The sequence below is a fragment of the Triturus cristatus genome, chromosome 6, assembly GCF_964204655.1.
Source record: "Triturus cristatus chromosome 6, aTriCri1.1, whole genome shotgun sequence".
In the NCBI taxonomy this organism is placed as follows: domain Eukaryota; kingdom Metazoa; phylum Chordata; class Amphibia; order Caudata; family Salamandridae; genus Triturus; species Triturus cristatus.
In genome coordinates this window covers 1917329165-1917354567 of record NC_140589.1, presented here as the reverse complement: position 1 = coordinate 1917354567, position 25403 = coordinate 1917329165, and the positions used below count along the sequence as shown (strand labels likewise).

The window sequence follows — 25403 nt, the reverse complement described above, 5'->3', positions numbered from 1 at the left end:
ACCACCAGTAAAAGCACAATATATTGACTTTATCAATAAACCAATCATAACACTTTAATTGAGTTCAAGTAACTCATATTGCACAACTACTCACAAAACTGAAATTACAATAAAAATGTATTGCTTATCACACAGGAGAAACATACTGCATTTACCAATGCTTGTTCACTCTGGGCTTTGCTCTATGCTCTGGATTTTTGCTCACCCAGCCTGGGATCCCTAGCATTCCTGCATGGGTCTTCTGCGCTGAGGCCTCTAAATTGTTTCCAAGCAGGCAGCCGACAGGAATGGATGGGGACACCCCCCCTCCCCAGTCAAAGGACACCCTCGTCAAGGGATGCATTTTCGTGACATTGTGGAAAATTTATTTTTTTAATCTTGACACTCACTCCGCCATTTTGTGTTTCACCCACCCTTCATCATCGACCTTCTCTGTATCACGAACACTCTGGGGCTTCACTCTTGACTTGCCTCATTGCTGCACGCACGCCCACACCTTGCTCGTGCCCCAGACTGCCTAAAACTGACCCACCCACGCTCAACCAGTCGGACAGGGAGTTTCCCAGATGCTTGTCGTCTTCACCCTGCCCTTCGCCTTGCAGGGCTTGACAGCTACCATCTTCGGACTTATCAGATTGACCTCTGCTTCTTGTGTAATTAGGGGTTTCATCTATGCCCTGCAGGGTTCCAACAGTGACCATCTGCTAGCTTATCAGATTGACCTCTGCTTGTATAATTATGGTATTCATCGTTTACTGTACACATCCTCCCTTTGCGTAATCATGGTGTTCTTTCTTTACTGTATATGCAGGGGGTGGGGATGAGGGGTATATAAGACGTGGAACCAAAGTGCTTGGCAGAGTGCCTCCCCAGACAGCTATGAGTGTCTGTTGCTGATGCACTCTCTCTCATGAGACTTGAATAAATATCCTTTCTCTCGTGCTCCAGTGCTGGTCTCCTTTTGTATCCCGAACCTGTGGACAAAGGGTGACCCTGCACCTTTGGGTGCCAGGAAACTATTCCCTTCTTGTTGCCAAGAAGTTTTTAGTGTGGCCTCTGAGCTAGTAAGGTAAGCATACGCTACAACAAGGTTAGCATACGCGATAGTGGCCAATCGACTCAGTCCTCTGCCAAAGACTATAGCATATGAGATCCTAACGCACAGAACCTATATAGCGATATAGGAACTACAAGGCAGAGGGCCAGTGGGCCACAGATCCCTGAAGTGGACACATCAGCTCACTGAGCCACCACAGCCTGGGAGAATGAAAGGGTCTCAGTGGCCCGCAGTTAATATATTGAGGGTCACAGATTCCTGCAGTGGACACATCAGTCCCTGAGATACCAAACCCTAGGAGAATGACAGGCTGAGTGGCCTCGCCGTGAATATATCGAGGGCCACAGATCCCTGCAATGGACACATCAGCTCGCTGAGCCACCACACCCTGGGAGAATGAAAGGCTGAGTGACCCCGCCATGAATGTGTCTGTTATCAGGGGGTCGAGCATAGATCCCCGCAGTGGACACATCAGCCCCTGAAGGATGGGATGAGAGGATGGATAGATGCATGGCAGAGTGGGTGGAAGGATGGATGGATGGATGGAAGGATCGATCCATGCCAGAGTGGCATGGAAGGAAGGATGGCAGAGATAGCATGGAGGGAAGGATGGCAGAGTGCATGGAAGGAAGGATGGCAGAGTGCATGAAAGGAAGTATGACAGAGTGCATGGAAGGAAGGATGGCAGAGGGCATGGAAGGAAGGATGGCAGAGGGCATGGGAGGAAGGATGGCAGAGGGCATGGGAGGAAGGATGACAGAGTGCATGGAAGGAAGGATGGCAGAGTGCATGGAAGGAAGGGATGGCAGAGATAGCATGGAGGGAAGGATGGCAGAGATAGCATGGAAGGAAGGATGGCAGAGATAGCATGGAGGGAAGGATGGCAGAGTGCATGGAAGGAAGGATGGCAGAGGGCATGGGAGGAAGGATGGCAGAGGGCATGGGAGGAAGGATGACAGAGGGCATGGGAGGAAGGATGGCAGAGGGCATGGGAGGAAGGATGACAGAGTGCATGGAAGGAAGGATGGCAGAGTGCATGGAAGGAAGGGATGGCAGAGATAGCATGGAGGGAAGGATGGCAGAGATAGCATGGAAGGAAGGATGGCAGAGATAGCATGGAGGGAAGGATGGCAGAGTGCATGTAAGGAAGGATGGCAGAGATAGCATGGAGGGAAGGATGGCAGAGTGCATGGAAGGAAGAATGGCAGAGTGCATGGAAGGAACGATGACAGAGTGCATGGAAGGAAGGATGGCAGAATGCATGGAAGGAAGGATGGCAGAGCGCATGAAAGGAAGGATGGCAGACTGCATGGAAGGAATGATGGCAGATGTTGGACCTGGCCCTTTTTGCAGGGTCATCCCTAAACTTTTTGCCTTCCTCCTGTATTTTTTCTGACCTGTTGTTTGCTGTTTTATGACTCTGGGCACCTTACCACTGCTGACCGGTGCTAAGGTGCATATGCTCTCCCTATGTAAATTGTATATGTTGGTTGGATTCCATGATTGGATTGTTTGATTTACTGTCAGACCCCAGTAAAGTGCGCCAGGAGCGCCAGGGCATGTAAATGCAAACACCGCTGGTGGGCTTGCAGCACTGGTTGTGCCACCCACAGAAGCGGCCGGTAAAATACGTCTAAGGTCTGCCATCGCAGAACCTGCGTGCAGTCTGGTACTGACATGCTGACTGGCAAGTGCCCACACTTGCCGGTCCCTGAAACCTTCCCTTAGCTGCATGTTAGTCACCCCTCTGGTAGGCCCACGGGCAGGGTGCGTTGTGAGCCTAAGGTAGGACAAGCCTAGATGCGTGGCATGTCCTAGTAGTGAATTACCGCCATCTTGTTGTTCACTACTGCAAGGCTACCCTGTTCTCATAGGCCAGTCTGGGCGGCCTGGATTGTTACACCCTATGATCCTCACCGACCCAGGGAACATGGTAGGAGATCGAGTTTAGTATGCCTGAACTCGGAATGATAAGGTACATCTTTTCGCAAGGTTTATTCTAATATTCCGGGTTTGCAAATGCCGCTTTTAGAAAGTTGGCCTTTGCTTGCCTAAACATTTCAGCCACCTCTGCGTAATGTGTATCTGATGTCTGGCTGGTGTGAGTGACAGGGCTGGGGGAACCCAGATGGGCAGGGCTAGGTAGCCTGGTGGTGAATAGGACGATCGACAGGTAGATGGGTGGGAGGAGTGCTCCTAGGCTCTGAATAGGACAGTGCTCTGCCACCTCAATGCCGGCTCCGCCCCCTGTGGAGCGTCTGATGACTCTGCCCTGCACTCTGAAAGAAAAAGCCTGCATCGCGTAAACAAAGTGCTCAGAAACCGGACTGGACTAGGCAAGGGCCCCCTGGCCTGGGAGAACAAAAGATTTGCTGTATAAATGTAGGAGCCCTGCTCCTAAGAAACTAGATCCGCTTTTGACCAAGAAGAATCTCTGCCTGAGGAGGAGGCACCGGGAAAGCTGTAGGAGGAAGACTGTCCCTATCCTGGGGGATTGACCTGCAGTGGTGACCTTGCTGCCAAAGGGGAGAAGAGAAACTGTTGCTGAAGACTTTGCTTTATTTTTACTTTCAAGACTTGTGCTTTTCCAAAACGATCTCCAAGGGCTTGGAACTGAGCTTGCCCCCTGAACTGAGCCCCAGGACCATTGGGCTCTACCTTATCTTCACTCGCCTGCCGCTGGACTGTGGTGTCCTTTCCCTCGCCGGAGCTGTGACCCTCGTGCCTCAGTCCCTCCTTGAGCCGTGACTAGGACTGCTTAGCCGCCCCCGCCTTGGGAAGAGCCTCGCTCGATCGGAGCCGCTCCCCCTACGCTGTGCTGGGCTGCCCCTGTCACCTCGCTCGCCGGAGGCTCGCTGTGCACCTTCACCCTCCCGCCGGAATCGGCGTTGTGAGCATCTCCAAGCCTCGGACGGCCCGGACGTATCTGCGTGCCCGGCTGCCCCGCTTTGTTCACCCGCCACCTGCAACACCCCGCTCTTGCCGTGAGCCTGAAGATCAGACCCCCATCGTGAAGTGTGGGAGCCCCGGACGCCGCCTCGCCCTTCTGTCGAAGAGCCGCTGAAATCCCGCACCTGCCTTTGCGTCAAGAAACAAGGTACTGTACTTACGAACTCGACCGCGAGCTCGCATCGGATCCTGGGTCCGCAACGTTCTGATTTCCCTGTCATCTGCCGTGTGCTTCCCGGTCGCCGCTCAGCATGGAGTGCGCTGAGGCCTACAGTTACCTTGTGCCCGCCTAAAGAACTTTCCGTGACAAAGAGAACTTGACCGCATTCCTAAGAATTGTGGCCCCATCAGTTCAACGTTACTGGGCCTTGTATTTGAATCTGCTGAAACTACATAAAAGCTTATTTTTATATACTACCTGATTGGTGTCTGTTTGTGGTGCATGCAAGGGGTTTACTGTATGTGTAATTGCATTTGCTTAACCGTGTACGCCTGAGACTTAGCCTAGACTGCTCGCGCCACGCACCTAGAGGGTGAGCAGGGGTTATTCTGGGGAGTCATCCTTCGCCCTGACAAGAAGTAAAGGGTCCCTGCTTGTTGTGGGTTCACACCTGCGTCAACCAGAGCCCCCTCATTTCTAACATTGGTGGCAGCGGTGAGGATTTACGGATTTGCATTTGTGGTTTGCGTATAGTGAATCACTGATCACCGCGTAGTGAGAGCAGATCAGTAACACAGCCACAAGACTAGCCATTGTTTTTGCCAAGAATCTCCGTTGTTAGAAGCCATGCCTGGTTCACTTCCCGCCGGAAGGGCAGCTTCCATAATCTCTGGATTTGAGGACATAGATTGGGAAGAAAGCGCACTTCAGGATCGTACCAATGAAGAGTTGAGAGGTTTTTGCTCCAAGTTCAGAATTGCCCAAACTGGATTGAAAAAGAAGGACCAACTCGTGAAGGCGCTGAGGGCCTGGTATGAGTCAAAGGCACCAGAGAATCAGGTGGAAATGGTTCCACCAGAAAGTGTCCATGAGTTTGGCAGAGGCCTGTCGCCAGAAGAGTTGGCAGACAGGGCAGCAACCCGGGCACACGAAGTGGAGATGGCCAAACTTAAGGGGCAGATGGATATGGAAAAACAAAGATTAGCCATGGAAGAAAAGAAACTACAAAAAGATCATGATCTAAAAATGAGGGAGTTGGATCTCAAGATCAAGAGTTTAGACCGCTCTCCCTCTGGTGGAAGCAATATTGAGTTTTACAGTGCGGAGAGAGTAGTACGCACACCTAGAGATGTGGCGCCTGACTTGAGGGAGGGGGTTAACATACACCAGGAGGTTCGAGGGCATGAGGTAGCTCCAGTAGTGCGCAGTGTCCCTGAGGGGAATAGGGTAACTGGCGCAGGGGTTCATAGTCCTAGTGGAGGGAGGGACACTCTACTGACTCTAGCTGAGAGGTACAGGGAGAGGGGTTCCCCCAACATTGAAGTCCTGGTGGGTGAGTGTGAAGACCGCCCAGAAGAGTGTGGGTTGTGGGACAGAGACAGTCAGATACTGTCCTGCCAGTCTCAGGAGAGTGGTGTGGAGTACGTGTGTGAGGCACTGGATGGTAAGGTGAAGGATAGTTTGGTTAACCCTGCTAGGGGGCTGTGTGATCCAATTGTGGGAGAGCATATTGTAAGTCCCTGTTTTCCAGAGCTATGCCAACACCTGTTGGAGAGTGAGTTCTCTGACCGCAGAGAGCTCACATTGGAGGCAGACCTTTTGGTGGAGTCCAGAGGGTCTGGAAAGGCATTGGGGAGTGATCCCACGATGAGTGGTCCAGGTATCTTCAAACCCAGTGTGGTGGAAGTGGCTCAGAGTAGCCCAGCTAGGTCCAGTAATAGTGAGAGGGGTGTAGGGCCTCACGTCCTGTCTGTAAGGGGAAGGAGTGAGAATGGGTTATGTCCCGGTAGTGCCCAACCTCAGTCTCAGAGCTTGGATGGTTCTTTGAGGGAACACCAGGTGGGGAGCCTAGTCTGTCCTGAGGGGCTGCCCGTCGTGCGGGATCCCCTAGTGTCTGGTGAGCTAGGAGTGTCTGTAATCAGACCTCCATCAGTTCTGGTGTCTGGCAGTACCACTCCATTTGGGAGGGTGCAGAGGTCCAGATTGAGGGGTGAGAGGGGGAAAGAGTCCCCGGTGGAAGAACCAGTGGGTCAGGGGCCAGTCAGAAGGGCTGCGTCCCCCGTGAGTGACCATGGTGACACCACTTCTGTCCTGGGGGACCATCAGGCACGGTCAGATGGACAGGGGTCGGGAGATCAGCGCCAGGCAGACTGTCGCACGACACAGGAGTTATGTGTCACCCTCAGGGGGGGCATGCGTGCTCCCCGGGAAGTCCTGGTGCGCCAGGCGAGCGTTCAACCGCATGGGTTGGTCCCAGGGTTGGGAAGCCAGGTTCAGGTGTTGTCTGACCTGGAGGGTGGGACTACTGTAATCAGTGTCCTGACCCATGTTGCTTCTGGGGGTACCACGCCAGTTGGGAGTGGGCAGTACTCTGGAAGGGGGTGCAGAGGGAGGGAGTCCTCGCCTCTGACTCCGGCTCAACTGACGGGTTTAGACCCTAGGTTGGAGGGCCAGGTTAAGGGTGTCCCCCCGGACCTGGACGCCCAGTTGCAGGATAGAACACCTGAACTGGTGGGCGAATTGTGCAGGACACCTGCCCCAGGTGCCCTGGCAATTCTGGAAGGGGGTACTACTCCAGGTGGGAGGGTACAGAGCCCCAAGGAGAAGGACCGGGTGTGGGAGAGGCCACCCCAGTCTTGGGTCCAGCCGCCGGGTACAGCCCGGGGGCTGGTGGGTCAGTGCCAGGATGTCATACCTGACCTGACAAGGGGGAGAATGAACAAAGGGTGCCAAGCACCTGGGGCTACTGCCCTCCGCTCCCTGGCGCCACAGAGGATTGAGAGCCCTGAGAGGCATACGGCCTGGGTCTCATCCCTGACTACTGTCAGTGGCCACTGTAGCATTTGGCTGTCTGTCTGTTGGGACACACCTGTGGGCCAGGTAAGGTTAGGTGCTGCACAGGTGGTGTCCACAGGTAAGGAGAAGGGTTCCCCATGGATTGGCTTGGTGGGCCCTGAGAGTAGGGACAGAGGGAGTCCGATAGGTTCAGATTGGCGTAGAAATGGAGTCTGCCCCTGCAGTTGCGGGCCAGGCCCTTGTTCTATCGCCCCAAGCAGGGAAGACCATCACGGTGGTGATTGGTCTACCCTGCGTTTTGGCTGGAAGGGGGTTGTGTTGGACCTGGCCCTTTTTGCAGGGTCATCCCTAAACTTTTTGCCTTCCTCCTGTATTTTTTCTGACCTGTTGTTTGCTGTTTTATGACTCTGGGCACCTTACCACTGCTGACCAGTGCTAAGGTGCATATGCTCTCCCTATGTAAATTGTATATGTTGGTTGGATTCCATGATTGGATTGTTTGATTTACTGTCAGACCCCAGTAAAGTGCGCCAGGAGCGCCAGGGCATGTAAATGCAAACACCGCTGGTGGGCTTGCAGCACTGGTTATGCCACCCACAGAAGCGGCCGGTAAAATACGTCTAAGGTCTGCCATCGCAGAACCTGCGTGCAGTCTGGTACTGACATGCTGACTGGCAAGTGCCCACACTTGCCGGTCCCTGAAACCTTCCCTTAGCTGCATGTTAGTCACCCCTCTGGTAGGCCCACGGGCAGGGTGCGTTGTGAGCCTAAGGTAGGACAAGCCTAGGTGCGTGGCATGTCCTAGTAGTGAATTACCGCCATCTTGTTGTTCACTACTGCAAGGCTACCCTGTTCTCATAGGCCAGTCTGGGCGGCCTGGATTGTTACACCCTATGATCCTCACCGACCCAGGGAACATGGTAGGAGATCGAGTTTAGTATGCCTGAACTCGGAATAATAAGGTACATCTTTTCGCAAGGTTTATTCTAATATTCCGGGTTTGCAAATGCCGCTTTTAGAAAGTTGGCCTTTGCTTGCCTAAACATTTCAGCCGCCTCTGTGTGATGTGTATCTGATGTCTGGCTGGTGTGAGTGACAGGGCTGGGGGAACCCAGATGGGCAGGGCTAGGTAGCCTGGTGGTGAATAGGACGATCGACAGGTAGATGGGGGGGAGGAGTACCCCTAGGCTCTGAATAGGACAGTGCTCTGCCACCTCAATGCCGGCTCAGCCCCCTGTGGAGCGTCTGATGACTCTGCCCTGCACTCTGAAAGAAGAAGCCTGCATCGCGTAAACAAAGTGCTCAGAAACCGGACTGGACTAGGCAAGGGCCCCCCTGGCCTGGGAGAACAAAAGATTTGCTGTATAAATGTAGGAGCCCTGCTCCTGAGAAACTAGATCCGCTTTTGACCAAGAAGAATCTCTGCCTGAGGAGGAGGCACCGGGAAAGCTGTAGGAGGAAGACTGTCCCTATCCTGGGGGATTGGCCTGCAGTGGTGACCTTGCTGCCAAAGGGGAGAAGAGAAACTGTTGCTGAAGACTTTGCTTTATTTTTACTTTCAAGACTTGTGCTTTTCCAAAACGATCTCCAAGGGCTTGGAACTGAGCTTTGGGCTCTACCTGATCTTCACTCGCCTGCCGCTGGACTGTGGTGTCCTTTCCCTCACCGGAGCTGTGACCCTCGTGCCTCAGTCCCTCCTTGAGCCGTGACCAGGACTGCTTAGCCGCCCCCGCCTTGGGAAGAGCCTCGCTCGATTGGAGCCGCTCCCCCTACGCTGTGCTGGGCTGCCCCTGTCACCTCGCTCGCCGGAGGCTCGCTGTGCACCTTCACCCTCCCGCCGGAATCGGCGTTGTGAGCATCTCCAAGCCTCGGACGGCCCGGACGTATCTGCGTGCCCGGCTGCCCCGCTTTGTTCACCCGCCACCTGCAACACCCCGCTCTTGCCGTGAGCCTGAAGATCAGACCCCCATCGTGAAGTGTGGGAGCCCCGGACGCCGCCTCTCCCTTCTGTCGAAGAGCCGCTGAAATCCCGCACCCGCCTTTGCGTCAAGAAACAAGGTACTGTACTTACGAACTTGACCGCGAGCTCGCATCGGATCCAGGGTCCGCAACGTTCTGATTTCCCTGTCATCTGCCGTGTGCTTCCCGGGCGCCGCCTCAGCACGAAGTGCGCTGAGGCCCACAGTTACCTTGTGCCCGCCTAAAGAACTTTCCGTGACAAAGAGAACTTGACCGCATTCCTAAGAATTGTGGCCCCATCAGTTCAACGTTACTGGGCCTTGTATTTGAATCTGCTGAAACTACATAAAAGCTTATTTTTATATACTACCTGATTGGTGTCCGTTTGTGGTGCATGCAAGGGGTTTACTGTATGTGTAATTGCATTTGCTTAACCGTGTACACCTGAGACTTAGCCTAGACTGCTCGCGACACGCACCTAGAGGGTGAGCAGGGGTTATTCTGGGGAGTCATCCTTCGCCCTGACAAGAAGTAAAGGGTCCCTGCTTGTTGTGGGTTCACACCTGCGTCAACCAGAGCCCCCTCATTTCTAACAGCAGAGTGCATGGAAGGAAGGATGGCAGAGATAGCATGGAGGGAAGGATGGCAGAGGGCATGGAAGGAAGGATGAGAGTGGATGGATGGATACATGTCAGAGTAGACGTTAGATGGCAGAATGGGTTGATAGGTCAGACAGCAAATTGATTCTTAGCCCCATTTCTTAAAAAAGCTATTTCAAATGGATTAAATGTCATTATTTGTATTTGCTGATCTAACTCGCGACAGAAATTCTAAAAAAGAAACGCCCATGTCATGTTGTAGGTGCACGCATGCACTGTCACCCACTTGGTGTTTTCGATTGATACAACTGTGTCAGCAACATCATTGCACCATTTTTTTCCTTTTATAAATTTTGTCCAATGCTACTCAAGATCAGCCAAAGGCAGATTTTTTGTCGATGCTGCACTGCATAAATGCAGACATGCCAACCCTCCCGATTCAGGCGGGAGACTACCGATTTCAAGGCTAGTCTCCCGCCTCCCAATTCCTACAAGCAAAAACCCGATTCCTCTGGAGTTTCAGCTGACAGGGCTTGGTATTCTGTAACGTGCTAATTCTTCCAGGAATAGTCTGAGTGGAGATGCAGGGGCGCTAAGAAGAGGTGAAAAACCAACAAAGCCCCAATAACAAGCCAATGATCTTTTAAAGACCTGTGAAGTACTCGGGGCGGCTGTGTGTGTGCCCTGGAAGCTGTTTCAGCCTGGGCTTCCCCACACGGGGGGGGGTGTATGCACTGCCAGCAACCTGCCAGGCCAGTGCACAACACTTGCATCACCCTCTCTGTTCCTGCCATTTATTTATTTATTTATGCATTTTTATAAAGCGCGGACTTTACCCTAAGGTGTCAGAGCGCTGTACAATAGAACCAGTTACGTTACATGAGAGAAATGTTACAAAATAGAACGTACAAAAATAGCAGGACACAGAATCAAACACAGCAGGCAAGAGGAACACAATATCAAACACAGCAAGCAAGGAATGTACAAAAAAAAATATATATATAACAAATTTACAATGACTAACGAACTTCCTAGTGGGGTCTGAGAATTAAGGAATTAGTTCTGAAAGTGTCTTTGGAATAGAAGAGATTTGAGGTCCGCTTTGAAGATCCGGATGGAGGTGGTGGCACGGAGCAAAGGAGGAAGTGAGTTCCAGATTCTCACCGCATTACCTGAGAACGATTGAGCCATCAATTTTTCCCTTTTGAAGGAGGGGGGCTCAAGCAGGAACTTTTCCGCATTCCAAGAAGGTCTCAAGCCTCCGGACCATTTCAAGGCTTTGTGGGTGATGCAAGCCGTTTTGTAAATAGCTCTAGCCTCGATGGGAAGCCATCGGAGAGAAGACAGGATAGGAGTGATATGGTCACTTCGTTTGGATCCTGAAATGAAGCGAGCTGCTAAATGGAGGACGGATTTAAGGGGGGAGAGGTGAGATTTGGGAAGGGCAGTCAGCAGAGAATTACAATAATCCAGTCTAGAGAGAACTAGCGATTGGACCAAGGTTTTTAGGTCTTTCTCCGGGAAGAACCGACGAATCCCCCACAGAAGGCGCAGCTGATAACGTGCGTTCTTGGCAATGGAGTTGATGTGTGAGATTAGGTTGAGTCTTTTGTCAAGTATGACACCTAGGGATTTAGCGCAGTCGACAATGATGGGTTTACTGTTGAGTAAATTCAGCTGATCCATCCAGGATTGAACAGGAGGCGGGCAGAGAGAGGTAGAAAGGAGGAGGAATTCAGTTTTGGAGGGATTGAGAATGAGTTGGTGAACTAACATCCAGTTGTGAATAGAGTTGAGTGTAGAGTTGAGTAGTGAGAGATCTTGAGAGGAAGACACCTTGAGGTAGATTTGGGTGTCATCTGCATAGAGATGGTAGAGGATTCCAAATTTGCTTAGGAGGTTCCCTAATGGTTCCAGATAGAGATTAAACAGAGTGGGTGCAAGGATGTAACCTTGAGGAAAGCCTTGACCAATCACCAGTGGAGACGAGAGACTGTTCGCAATCTTGATCATTTGGGATCTGTCCGAGAGGAATGAGGCAAACCATTTAAGCACTGTGCCTTCCACGCCCATTCTCTGTTGAAGAGTGTTGAGGAGGGTGTTGTGATTAACAGTGTCAAAGGCTGCAGATAGGTCAAGAAGAATCAGAAGGCACGATTCCCCCGAATCGAGTATATGCAGCGCATCATCGATCACTCGCAGCAGGGCTGTTTCAGTGCTGCAATTTTTAATAAAACCAGACTGGAACACGTCAAGGAGATTATTGTCCATAACGTGTTGGGAAAGTTGTTTTGCAACACATTTTTCTGTGATCTTTGAAAGAAAAGGGAGATTGGTGATGGGGCGGAAGTTATTGAGGTTGTTCGCATCTGCGGAGGTTTTTTTTAGAAGGGGGGTAACCTGTCCTATTTTGAGGACAGCTGGGAGGGATTCTTGACTGAGGAAGAGATTAACTAGCCTGGTCCAATAAGAGAGAGTATTGGTATAGAAATCAATGGCGATCACACTAGTTATGGGGTCAGATGAATGGTTGGAGGGTTTGGTTTCGAGGATGCATTTGAGGAGGTCATCTTCCGAGATGGCGGCAAAGTTCTGCCAAGTGACTAAGGATTTTCGCTCCTCAATGGGGGTGGGGTGGGTGACCTGATCCACCAGTGATTTGACCTTTTCATCAAAGAATATAGCGAATTCAGTTGCTTTCTTTGAAGCATCCTCAGGTTTGATGGTTTGGGGAGGAAAGTTTGGGTTTTTGATGAGGTCGAAAAGTTTTTTTGGTCTGTTTTTGGCTGAGTCGAGCAGGGATCTGAAATGTGATGCTTTTTCATAGAAAATGTGCTTGTGGTATTTGGATCTTGCTGAACGTAAAAGAGAGCGATTGGAGGTGGATGGAGATTGTCTCCAATGTTTCTCCAAGATTCTAAGGTTTTTCCTTTCGTCATAGAGAGCTTTATTGAACCAAGGTGCTGAGGGGGTGGGTCTTTTCCTTTTGCTTTGGAGTGGAGCGACATTGTCGATTTCGACTGCAAGGATTGAGAGGCAATGGGGAGTGAGATCGTTGACATCGCGTTAGGGTCTAGACTAGGGAGTGAACGCATAGCAGAATCACACAGAGTCTCAAGATCAATGTTTTTAGTGTTGCGGTACCAGGTAGAAGGCCATTGCCATTGCGCTCCATGCTTCTGGAAGGTAAGAAAAAAACGTGCATTTGCGTTTCAAATGTCCAGTCCTGCAGCAGCGCGCTTCCAAAGCCCATACATGACAGGAATCCCATTCAAGGCCCCATTCTCCCGATTTTTTTTTTAATTTCCCACTTTGCTCTATTGAAATGTTGGCATGTATGTAGATGTGAATGCATTTCAGCGTGTGATTGTACTAGTAGTTCGTGTGCGTGTGGGAAACTTCTATTGTTTTTACACAACGGCAGCTTTTTTAGTTTTAGTGCAACGGATTTCTTCATCTGGAAAAATATGTTTGCTCTGCAGAAACGCCCTCCTCTGCACCCCGACCTTTTATCGGGTGGTTCTCTTTCCATTCTCACCCTGGAAGGGGATTTACTCTTGCAGCGTTACCAGGCTGGGAAGGGGTTAGGATTTTGAGAACTACCACAATCCCTCAAGTGGGTGTTCCCAACTTGAAAGGGTAACCCTGCCACGAAGCGTCCAATTCCCACCCTCTTAGAGGGACTCACTCATGCACAATATCACGACAGTGTAGGGTAGCATTGGATAGGAGTGGAGTGAGGCCCCCTTGTGTGCACAATATCACAACAGTGTAGGGTAGCATTGGACAAGAGTGGAGTGAGGCCCCCTTGTGTGCACAATATCACGACAGTGTAGGGTAGCTTTGGATAGGAGTGGAGTGAGCTCCCCTTGTGTGCACAATATCACGACAGTGTAGGGTAGCATTGGATAGGAGTGGAGTGAGGCCCCTTTGTGTGCACAATATCACGACAGTGTAGGGTAGAATTGAATAGGAGTGGAGTGAGTCCCCCTTGTGTGCACAATATCACGACAGTGAAGGGTAGCTTTGGATAGGAGTGAGGCCCCCTTGTGTTCACAATATCACGACAGTGTAGGGTAGCATTGGATAGGAGTGGAGTGAGCTCCCCTTGTGTGCACAATATCACGACAGTGTAGGGTAGCATTGGATAGGAGTGGAGTGAGGCCCCTTTGTGTGCACAATATCACGACAGTGTAGGGTAGCATTGGATAGGAGTGGAGTGAGGCCCCCTTGTGTGCACAATATCACGACAGTGTAGGGTAGCATTGGATAGAATGAGGCCCCCTTGTGTGCACAATATCACGACAGTGTAGGGTAGCATTGGATAGGAGTGGAGTGAGGCCCCCTTGTGTGCACAATATCACGACAGTGTAGGGTAACTTTGGATAGGAGTGGAGTGAGGCCCCCTTGTGTGCACAATATCATGACAGTGTAGGGTAGCATTGGATAGGAGTGGAGTGAGGCCCCCTTGTGTGCACAATATCACGACAGTGTAGGGTAGCATTGGATAGGAGTGGAGTGAGGCCCCCTTGTGTGCACAATATCACGACAGTGTAGGGTAGCATTGGATAGAATGAGGCCCCCTTGTGTGCACAATATCATGACAGTGTAGGGTAGCATTGGATAGGAGTGGAGTGAGGCCCCCTTGTGTGCACAATATCACGACAGTGTAGGGTAGCTTTGGATAGGAGTGGAGTGAGGCCCCCTTGTGTGCACAATATCATGACAGTGTAGGGTAGCATTGGATAGGAGTGGAGTGAGGCCCCCTTGTGTGCACAATATCACGACAGTGTAGGGTAGCTTTGGATAGGAGTGGAGTGAGGCCCCCTTGTGTGCACAATATCATGACAGTGTAGGGTAGCATTGGATAGGAGTGGAGTGAGGACCCCTTGTGTGCACAATATCACGACAGTGTAGGGTAGCTTTGGATAGGAGTGGAGTGAGGCCCCCTTGTGTGCACAATATCACGACAGTGTAGGGTAGCTTTGGATAGGAGTGGAGTGAGGCCCCCTTGTGTGCACAATATCACGACAGTGTAGGGTAGCTTTGGATAGGAGTGGAGTGAGGCCCCCTTGTGTGCACAATATCACGACAGTGTAGGGTAGCTTTGGATAGGAGTGGAGTGAGGCCCCCTTGTGTGCACAGTGTCACGACAGTGTAGGGTAGCATTGGATAGGAGTGGAGTGAGGCCCCCTTGTGTGCACAATATCACGACAGTGTAGGGTAGCTTTGGATAGGAGTGGAGTGAGGCCCCCTTGTGTGCACAATATCATGACAGTGTAGGGTAGCATTGGATAGGAGTGGAGTGAGGCCCCCTTGTGTGCACAATATCACGACAGTGTAGGGTAGCTTTGGATAGGAGTGGAGTGAGGCCCCCTTGTGTGCACAATATCACGACAGTGTAGGGTAGCATTGGATAGGAGTGGAGTGAGGCCCCCTTGTGTGCACAATATCACGACAGTGTAGGGAAGCATTGGATAGAATGAGGCCCCCTTGTGTGCACAATATCACGACAGTGTAGGGTAGCTTTGAATAGGAGTGGAGTGAGGCCCCCTTGTGTGCACAATATCACGACAGTGTAGGGTAGCATTGGATAGGAGTGGAGTGAGGCCCCTTTGTGTGCACAATATCACGACAGTGTAGGGTAGCATTGGATAGGAGTGGAGTGAGGCCCCCTTGTGTGCACAATATCATGACAGTGTAGGGTAGTATTGGATAGAATGAGGCCCCCTTGTGTGCACAATATCACGAGAGTGTAGGGTAGCATTGGATAGGAGTGGAGTGAGGCCCCCTTGTGTGCACAGTGTCACGACAGTGTAGGGTAGCATTGGATAGGAGTGGAGTGAGGCCCCCTTGTGTGCACAATATCATGACAGTGTAGGGTAGCATTGGATAGAATGAGGCCCCCTTGTGTGCACAATATCACGAGAGTGTAGGGTAGCTTTGGATAGGAGTGGAGTGAGGCCCCCTGGTGAGACATTGAACTCTGATGTGCACGTGCTAAGGCTGTGTGTGGATCGAGCTCAGAGGGGACAAGAAGTCCAAGGTACTCAGGACGGCTGCACACAACACTGCCTTGTGCACATGCGTATCCTCTGTGCTGGTAGGAAAATGAAATTACCAGTTTACTCTGGCCCCAAAACGTTGATCTCTGTTAATGTATTCCTTTCTTTTTTCTTTCTTTATTTCTGGGTGTCAGAGTTGAATTCGCAATGGCTGCTTTTTTCATAATTCAAATTAACTCTTGAGCATCACACATTATACTCAGTTTAAATCCTGCAAATTTCCAACAGAGGGTCTGAATTACAAATATCAGGAAATATGACCGATACATTTTTAGTGCTGTATCTGAATAATAGAGCGGGTCCTGCAGCCGAAAAGTGGTCAGCGCCTACTGCGATGGACAGCGTGCTGGGCGAGTGAATGGGTACATGAATGAATGAACAGCAGTGGGTGAATGCCTGGATGCGCGTAGAAACGAGCAATGATTGACGGCTTGATGCAGGAATGAATGCCGAGGATGGAGCGCGTTAGCTTAGTCCTTCCCTACATTACATTTCACGTTTTCTTCATCGCGCATTTCACCCGAACGGTTCTTTCCGGGTGATGTTTTTCTGTGGTTTGTTTTACGAGCACGTGTGCTGGTGTATAGCGCCTACCGAGCGGGCGCCGCGCCTTAGTTCAGGTTGTAAGAGCTTTAAATGCTGGGGGTAGCGCGACTCTCTTTCACCGAGGATTAGAAGTAGAGAGAAATATGTCTAAACGTTATGATTTTAATATTGTCCCTCGAACACTGACCTGTCTGCTGCTGCTGCCATAACGCCACCTGACTTTCGGAATCGGAGGAGGGTGGGACTGCGAGGACCAGCTCCCTCAGCGCCTGGAGTTGCATCGGCGCAGCTGAGGCCTCTTCCCTGGCCCTCCCCCTTGTTGTACTTGATTGGATATATACCAACCACTTACGTCGCGCTAGCGGAACGCGCGCGGAACGAAGCCCGGGCCAAGGGCGGGCCCGTCTGAGCCCGTCCGTGACCGATCGAGGCCGGGCCGGGCCCACCCCCTAACATCTGAGGAAGAGAATTCAAAAGGTGAGACCGCGCTTGCTGGGGTCTTCGGATCCATCTAACCAGTGGGCCTTGTGGCCAATTTATTCGTAGTATACAATGAATAAGCCTGGTAATAGAGAAGGCATGCCCTTGGGTTCAACAGGAGGTGCCTTAATGGGAACCCTTGATAACTTTCTCGTACGTGTCCAGTCAGTTCTGGCTAAGGACATAGAGTTAACAGAAAAAAGACTGTCTCTTGATATTTTATGTGACAAGAGATCATCATTGGGAACTATTGCGAGCTCCAGATCCCCACCGCGCCGCACGCACGATACCCCGACATCTGCGGGGCTAATATCCCCTGCGATGGAACTGTGTAACAGCGCAACTATAGTATCCACTCCCCCCCCTACCTGAAACGTTGGGTGTCACGGTGGAAGGGTCAACTGCAGATACTGCCGTATCACAACCTAAACCCCTGACAACTATCAAGACCCGTTCAGCAAGTAGCGCCAACGGGGGTTGTGCTAAACAGTATACAGGCCTAACCGGGAAAAACAAGCGCAGAGGCGGCCAACAGTCTACGACAGCCAAAAAGGCGAATCCTGGTCCTATGGTCGGCTCAGGATCAGATTCTGCTTTATGCCCAGAAACTACTATAAGAGAAGGAAGACAAAATTCACCGATACTCGAGGGGGGTAACCCCGTGAACCAGGGAGACAAAGCTTTTTGGAAAAAATTGGACACAATCTTAAAAAACGCATGTGCTCCTATTTACGAAAGACTGGGGTCAATCGAAAGCAGACTTGTGTGTATGGAACTGGCATGGTCTTCGGCGCAGCAACGTGCTGACGGAAGTGGCCAGAATAGTCAACTGGGATGTGCCAATGACCAAACTGGATGCTGTAAATCCAAGTGCACTAAGAACACCCAAGTTAAGGTCAATGTTGCTGCAAATACCGAAACACAAAGGCCAACAGAACAATGCGACACAGTGGAAGAAGTCAACCACCAAAACGAAAAAATTAACCAAAAATCTAATCCAGCTGATGGTGGAACAAATAGAACTTTATCCACCTCAACAAATAATGTCGAACAGTCCGCGCAGGCACAATCCCTGGCCCAGCCCCCCTCAGATTTGATTGATATACATCTCCCCCCCGAGGCTGCCCCATATGTAGTCGTTTTGACCGGTGTCCCACCCTTGGCAAATGGCACTAGGGAAACATACTGGGCCCTAAAAAACAAATGTATATTCTGGCTCAACACTAAACGGCCATTGCCGGGCAATATGCGGGCTGAAATCCTATTTGCCAGGAGGGTAAATTGGGTGGGCAGTAAACCTAAGACAATTAAGGGCGACTGCGTCATAATCAATTTTAGAGATAAACACTGTGTTGACTATATTTGTGGATGGTCCCAGATCGCTGACATTTCATCCCCAGTTAGAACAGCGCCACTATCTTGCTTCTATGTTCCATCACCCCAACCTTTGTTAAAGCCATCTGGAAGGAAAGATATGCGCATGGGTCAATCAATGGGGGACATTAGGTCCTTTAATCGATATGATGTGTTGTCTGGTCTGTCTGATTGTGATTGACAGAAGTACAACAGTGGTTGCTCCAGTTTTGAAAAGGAGTACGTAGTCCTTGGGACAGCCCAGGGAAATAAAATGGTTGAGGTGTTGAGAACGGTGAACCCTAGAGTTGACAGTGATTCAAATATGATTGTTATAACAAGTGACATCATTAGAGATGTAGAGCAAGTCCCATGCCTTATGTCTGGACAAGACATACCAGCTATAATGCCATCTGTTACGAATATAGGTCAATCTAAAGGAATCCCGAGCACTGCAGGATGTACAACATTTTTATCCTGGAATGTGGCCGGTATAGGATCCAAATTAGCGTCACCATTATGGTCTGATTTCATTGATGACCATGATATCTGCCTCTTCCAGGAGACATGGTCGGTAGAGCCAGTGTTCAGGAAGGGCTATTTGAATTTTTATGTCCCTGCAGTCAAAAAGCCAAAGGGCCGTCCAGTAGGTGGTTTGGTCATATGGATTAAACAATCCCTAAAGTGCAAAATACATCCTTTCCAATACCAGCATAATGATATCCTAGGTATAAGAGTAAATTTTCCATCAAACTCGTGCATAGACATTTATAATGTTTATGCTAGAGGATTGCCGGGGGGTAAAAAGTCGGAGGTGGTAACCGCACTTAACTCTCTTATTGAATCAAGATCTACTAAAATATTCCCACTAGTAGCAGGTGACTTCAACACGACCTTCGAACCGTTGGGTCACCAGGACTTGTATCTATCGGAAGAGGAGGATATAAGATGGGGTATCCCGCAGCTCGAGACTAAAATAGTAAGTAGGTGGACTGAGGCTGCCTTACACCTAAAGGGGTTCTGTCTGACTAACCAACTGAGGGCGGCAAATGGTAGGACACCCTCTGACAGAACGAGGTGTAAAACCTTTGATACTGGTGTTAGGTCTAGCACTATAGATTATATCTTGGTCCATCTCGGGATGTGGTATGGTCTCGAGGATATGATGGTAAAACCTCGAATTGAAAGTGACCATAACCCACTAGTAGCCTACTTTAGATCAGGCCTGGGAGAATGTATGGCTAATGCAAATGTCACGGAAGGTATGCCTGTTCGGCTTACAAATGACGAACGTCACCTGAAGTGGGAAAAAGTTGTACAGCAACCCGATCTCGTCGAGAAAATAGAAAGTAGTTTGGATGAGGTGCTGTTATTAATAGGGACGGATTGTAATATTACCCAATCTGATATAACTGTAGAGAATATACATACTACGTTTTTTGCCAAACTTAAAAGTTACTTTTGTGAAAAAAGTTTAGCAAAACGATCCCACAAAAAAAACCAAGAGAACTGGTTTAATAATAATTGTCAGCAAGCACGGAAAGAACTAGGAATTGCGCTCAAATCTAAGGATCTGAGCAAAATAAAGCAGGCAAGAAGTAACTATAAGAGGGTATTATGGAATGCTAGAAAGGAGTGGGAGGAGAGTGAATGGCAAGACCTTAAGATCGCGTGTAGCGGAAAGAACCAAAAGAAGTTCTGGGACGTTTTTAAGTGGAAAAGGGGGGAAGTTATAGAAAGTCCACATAATTCTGTTCCCCAGGATGATTGGATAAAGTTTTTTAAAAGCCAGTATGCTAAGGATACTGATGACAGTCAGTTTGTATATGAATCCATTTTTTATAGCGAATCGCCTTTTAGTGTTAAAGAGGTTGATAGAGCTCTTGATACTGTAAATCTAGGCCGGGCTCCAGGTATGGACCTAGTCCCTGTAGACGTGTTTGTATATGATAGACAGAGATGGCGCCTTTACATTGCCTACCTGGCCAATGCCATCGCTCAGGGTATGGCAATACCACAATCGTGGAAAGGCGCTGAAATAGTCCCTATATATAAAAAAGGTGACAAGTCTTTGGCTAGCAACTACAGGCCTATTAGTTTAATAGATGCCATACAAAAAATTATTGGACGGCTGGTGTTGGGGAAAATCCAGTCTTGGATGGAGGATGCAAATATCCTGAGTCCTCTACAGGCTGGTTTTCGCCCCAAGACCAGTACTATTGACCAGGTTTTTAGATTTCTAATGCTGTATTGGAGGACTGTGGTTTTAGATAAGGGTGTCTTGTATGTAGTATTTGTCGACCTGCGGGCGGCATTTGATTTGGTCCCGCGTGACAAACTGTGGCAAGTACTCAAGGAGCTGGGTATGGCACCGGAGTTGCTGGCACTTGTCGTCCGCTTACATGAGGACAATTTTGCTCGGGTACGTTGGGGTAATCCCGGAGAGGTTACCGAACCTTTCCCCGTTGAGAGGGGTGTGCGGCAGGGTTGTGTCTTGGCACCTACCCTGTTCTCACTCTTCGTCAACGGGGTGGCAGAGTACCTCTCTAGGGTCCCAACGGATGCCCCAGCTCTTGCTGGGGTTCGTGTCCCGGTCCTCATGTTTGCGGATGACACTTTACTGGTTTCAAAAACTCCGATTGGCCTCCAGCTAACCTTGCGGCGCTTCGAAGAGTTTTGTCTATCGCGCGGACTGGAAATCAATGTCGCAAAGACTAAGTTTATGGTGCTCAACGGCCCAAGACCCAATAAAATGTATAGACCATTCAAAGGTGCAATCCTTATGAATGGATCCTCACTAGAACAGGTCGATGCATTTACGTATCTGGGATTAACATTGCAGAAAAATATGCACTGGAATAATCATATAGAACTTTCGACATTAAAATACCAGCAACAGTCTGGCATTCTAATGAAACGGTTTAAAGCCTCGCAGTCACAGCCAATGGAGCCATTTTTAGAGATATATACGATGAAGATCCGCAGCTCGGCTCTATACGGGTCCGAGCTGTGGGGGTATGGCAAAAACCCACAGCGTTTGAATACTATGGAAAAGGAGTATATTCGGAAAGCTGTTGGTGTCCCCCAGAGCACCCCTTTGTTACCCCTTTTTCAAGATCTTGGTTTAAAATCTTTGCAGGATGCAGCTTATCTGCGTCCTTTGTTATATTGGCGCAGGGTATGGACAACCGATGAGCTTAGCCATTATGCAATGGGACTAAAGGACATCATAGAAAAAGATTCATCTCATAGGATCGAATGGCTGAAATCTCTAAAATTATTACTATATCGCATGGGACTGAGAGATCTCTGGGATGACCCCTCTAATGCAGACTTCCCTTCAAAAGACTTTTTGAAAAATAGCTATTGGGAGATGATTGGCTTAGAACTATATATTAAAGGGTGCTCATCTACTTTAACTGGCAGATTTCTGGAGTTCAAATCTGACACCAGACTGGAATTGTATTGGGGCCTAATAGAAGTTCCTTCTGATCGCAAATTTTTCTTCCAGTTTAGGATAGGCACACTTCCGTTGCGTTCATTTACATCTCATTGGGTAATGGGGTCGGAAAGCAGATGCCCAGAATGCTTAGACAAGCATGAATCTATGAGCCATTTTGTCCTCTTTTGTCCGCTCTATACCGTTCCACGCAAGAAATGGGTATTACCTGTTTGCCGATTGTTGGGAACCCGAAATTACGTGGTAGCCATGAGAATTTTGTCAACTGATCCAAGCCCGACAATTTCTATTGCAATGGCAAAATACATTAAGTGGGCGTGGGCCATCCGGTCTAAATTGATCAAATGTCAAAGTAATTCTTAGAGGAAATTGACCAGATTGTTATATATATTGGTTGGTTCGTCAATGTATCCAAGCATTCTGTCATTTCATTTTATGCTTTTTATATTTCGATTCATAAATGTAAAAATGTGTTGAAATTTTATGTATATTGTTTTATCACTTTTACAACTTAATTGTTGAATAAAGTATTGAATTGAAATTGATTTTAATATTGGAAAACGACAACCGAAGTCACACTTCAAAAGGCATAAAATGGGGGGCGGGGGGGACAGAAATAATACGAAAAATATATCAACTCGTCGTTGACTGATTGTGAGAATGTGTATTGTGGGACATTCAATGGCAACATGTTCTGGGCGGAAGTTGTCCGGGTAACAGAGCGGATTTAATTCTGGACTTTTAAGTTGTCATGTTGTAAGTCCTGAAGATAGCAGGGTCACGTGGCCCCGCCCCCATTCATTGTGAGAAGTAAATCCTTAGAATGGTCCCGCATTCTTCACTGTAAAAGACCCCCGAGTTCACACCTTCGCCCCATTCGGGGAGCCCATCTGTTTCCCTCTCACAGCACATTCTGGGACCTTGATGGTGGGGGCGGTACTGAAGCCCCCACCCCACCCCACACAGATGTCGGAGCTATGAAGCCTTGTTGACAGAGTCCAGGCCCTGGCGGGAGATCACAGGCCCCCTGGGGTGTGAAGGGTCGGGCGTGTGGTTCTCTCAGAGGACGCAGGAACAGCCATCGGGGGTGTGGAAAGGGCTGCGCATTGTGTTAAAATATATATTTCTGGTTCTGCCTCTCCAGTTGTATTTATTGATTGACGTGGTCGGAACCTCTAAGTGCCAGGGAGGGTGGGTGCCGGAGGGGGGCACTGAACGACGTCTGATGGGGCAGCAGGGGGTGCCCTCGAGTGCGTGAGCTATGCCAACCGGCCATGGATGAAAGGAGGAGCGGCGAAGTGCACTTGTGAAATATCCAGTTGACAAATTACAAATGTTTTATGCAGCATCCGGTTGTGACACCTTATCACTGTTTACATATCTCGGCTTACATCGTTAGGGAAACATTAAACTTCTTAACAGAAACGTAAAGCCCCCGGCGCGGCCATGAGAGAGCCTTCTGCAGCGGTACCCAGACCAATGACAGCTACATGTGTGAGTTACCGCTCAAAGAAGCTGGAAACCTTCCGCGGGGCCTTTCCTCGCGCAGCTCCTCGCAGGGGCGTAACACAGGCCCCCCGCAGCCCCCGCGGTGCAGGGGGCCTCCGAGCTCCAGGGGGCCCCAGCCTCCTCGCGGCTGCGGGGGTTGTTATAGGGGGCAGAATAATGCATCGAAAACTTCATAGCACAATGCGTGTGTGAGGGGGGAGGGGCGCTGCTCCAGAGGGCCCTGGGCAGGGGCTCTTAGGCTGGCTCCAAATCTACCCCGCACTCCACTCCTTACAGCGCCTAGAGGCCACTCAGCTGAATGCACGCGCAGCGAGGAACCGCGTTCCAGTGTAGACACATTATCTTGAGAGAAACTGGATTTTTAGTCATGCGGAGGGTTGTTGAAGAAACACCAAGGGGGCCCCCCTTTCCCTTGAGACTTTCATGGCCCCAAATGTTCCCCAAAACAGGAGAGACCTAGACTTCCTTTCAAGGGCCAATGCCATACAATAGACTCCAGCAGCCTCAGGCCCCCTCAGTTTCGCAGCACAGCAGGCTTCTTATTGGGGAGTGTATCTGTCTCTCCAGGTAGCCGTGGGGGGAGGGGGGAATACAATAGAATTCACCAGCCTCGGAGCCCCGCCCTTTCCCAGCAGGCTTCTTATGAGGGGGGGGGGGGGGTCTCTGTCTCACAGAATTGTTAAAACAAACATCACATTCCACCATAAAATGACATCACATCCAATACCTCATCACGACAGCTACTAATATCAACTTCACAAGGATGAGAGGCTGAGACAGCCCTGCTGGGGTCAAAGGCTGTATGTAGAGATGAAAGATAAAGATGGAACATACAAAAGGGGAGGTGGGAGGTACGGAGAGAAAGAGGAAGCTGTGTTAGAGGGAAGGGATGGTGCAGAGGGAGCGGGCCGGACTGGGAACCAAAACTGGCCCTGGCAGATGGCTCGGCCGGCCCCCCTGGGAGCGGCCGAGCTGCTTGCCAGGGCCGGTTTCGGCCGATTTTGTTACAGGGAACGGTGCCTGTAACAAAAGCGTCCCCCAGGGGCCCAACATCGGCCCCCACCCTAGCGGCCCACCGGGGAAACGCCCTGCGTCCGCTACGGCCAGTCCGCCTGGAGGAGGCAGAGGGAAGGGGCGGCAGAACAGCCGCTGTCTCATTTATAGCAATATAGCCCAGTCACAGGCCCAAAACCCTCCGGGAGCAGTGGAGGAGTCTTGAAGAAAGATAACCTCTGGATATATCTATCTATCTATAGTTATTTGTAGACTTAGTTTTATTCATTGCGAACTCGTGCAAAGGTATTGACCGCCTTGCACGAGCACCAGTAGTTCTGTTACTCAAGGGTACATTCACTTTATGTGGAAGGCACAGGGAAGATTAGTGATATGCCAAAAATCACAGGATGAAGAGCAGACGCAGAGATTCCAACCTTGTTTCCCAGTCGGAAGCTCTGGTCCTTACGCCACAATAACACCACAAACAGGAGTGGAGAAAACGCCCTCAATCAGTAACTTCCTCGGTTCCAGCCCTCACACACCGACATCTCACCTGCAGAAGATCACACGGCGCGCTCACTTCACACAGCACCACAACTCACCTGCATCAGATCACACGGCGCGCTCACCTCACACAGCACCACAACTCACCTGCATCAGATCACACGGCGCGCTCACTTCACACAGCACCTCCGGGTGAAAATAATCCATTTGTCTGTGTCTTCCACCCCACAACTCCAATGCAGCAGATCACACGGCGCGCTCACCTCACAAAGCACCACAACTCACCTGCATCAGATCACACGGCGCGCTCACCTCACACAGCACTTAGGTATGAAAATAATCCGAGTGTCTGTGTCTGCCATCCAGCGATGGTGAGAAGTTGCGGGACGGAGGGATAAGGGGCGGAACCTATCTTCGTCTCCTTGGATACACAATAGATGCGCCCCGCTGTGACCTGTGGTGCAGCCTCCTGTAGGGGTGTGTGAAGTGCCTTCCTGTCCAAAACACCCCCTCACCCCGTGCTTGCACCCCTTGTCCAGGCTGCACCCCTCAGACTGTAGTACAAGCTTTTCCCTCCATCCCTGGAGCTCTTCTCCTGCCAGGCTCTGTCCGGCCCCCTCTGTACTGCCCCCCCCCTCTCCTGCCAGGCCTCTGTCGTGGCCCCCCTCTCCTGCCAGGCCTCTGTTCTGCCCCTTCCCCTGCAGACTCTCCCCGCCCACAAATTCCTGCTGTGGCGGGTGTTCACCTATTCTCACAGCCCCCTCCGTGCCCCCTGCAAATTCTTGGGAAAGGGGTGGGGGGGGAAGACTTTTCTTTTCCAGACGCCGGTAGTACGTTGGGCGCGGCGCCTCCACCTCAGATGGACTCCGTGAAGCGCTTTGGTTAGAAGTGAACACTTCAAGGCAGCCGCTCCGTGCGCCCCATGTGCCACTTGTAAAGGCTGGCACCCCTGGTCCATAGAACAGGGACC

The 25403-nt window shown here is 50.3% G+C and overlaps 1 protein-coding gene across 1 annotated transcript in view; it reads right to left on the bottom strand.

Moving 5' to 3' along the window:
- The window catches only part of LOC146822457 (uncharacterized), a 122416-nt gene extending 97374 nt beyond the window's left edge, over window positions 1-25042 (bottom strand). The window contains exon 1 of the mRNA XM_085613565.1: window positions 24719-25042. The gene's annotated coding sequence lies outside the window, so the exon portion shown is untranslated. The remainder of the gene's footprint in view (window positions 1-24718) is intronic.
- Window positions 25043-25403: the final 361 nt, after the last annotated feature.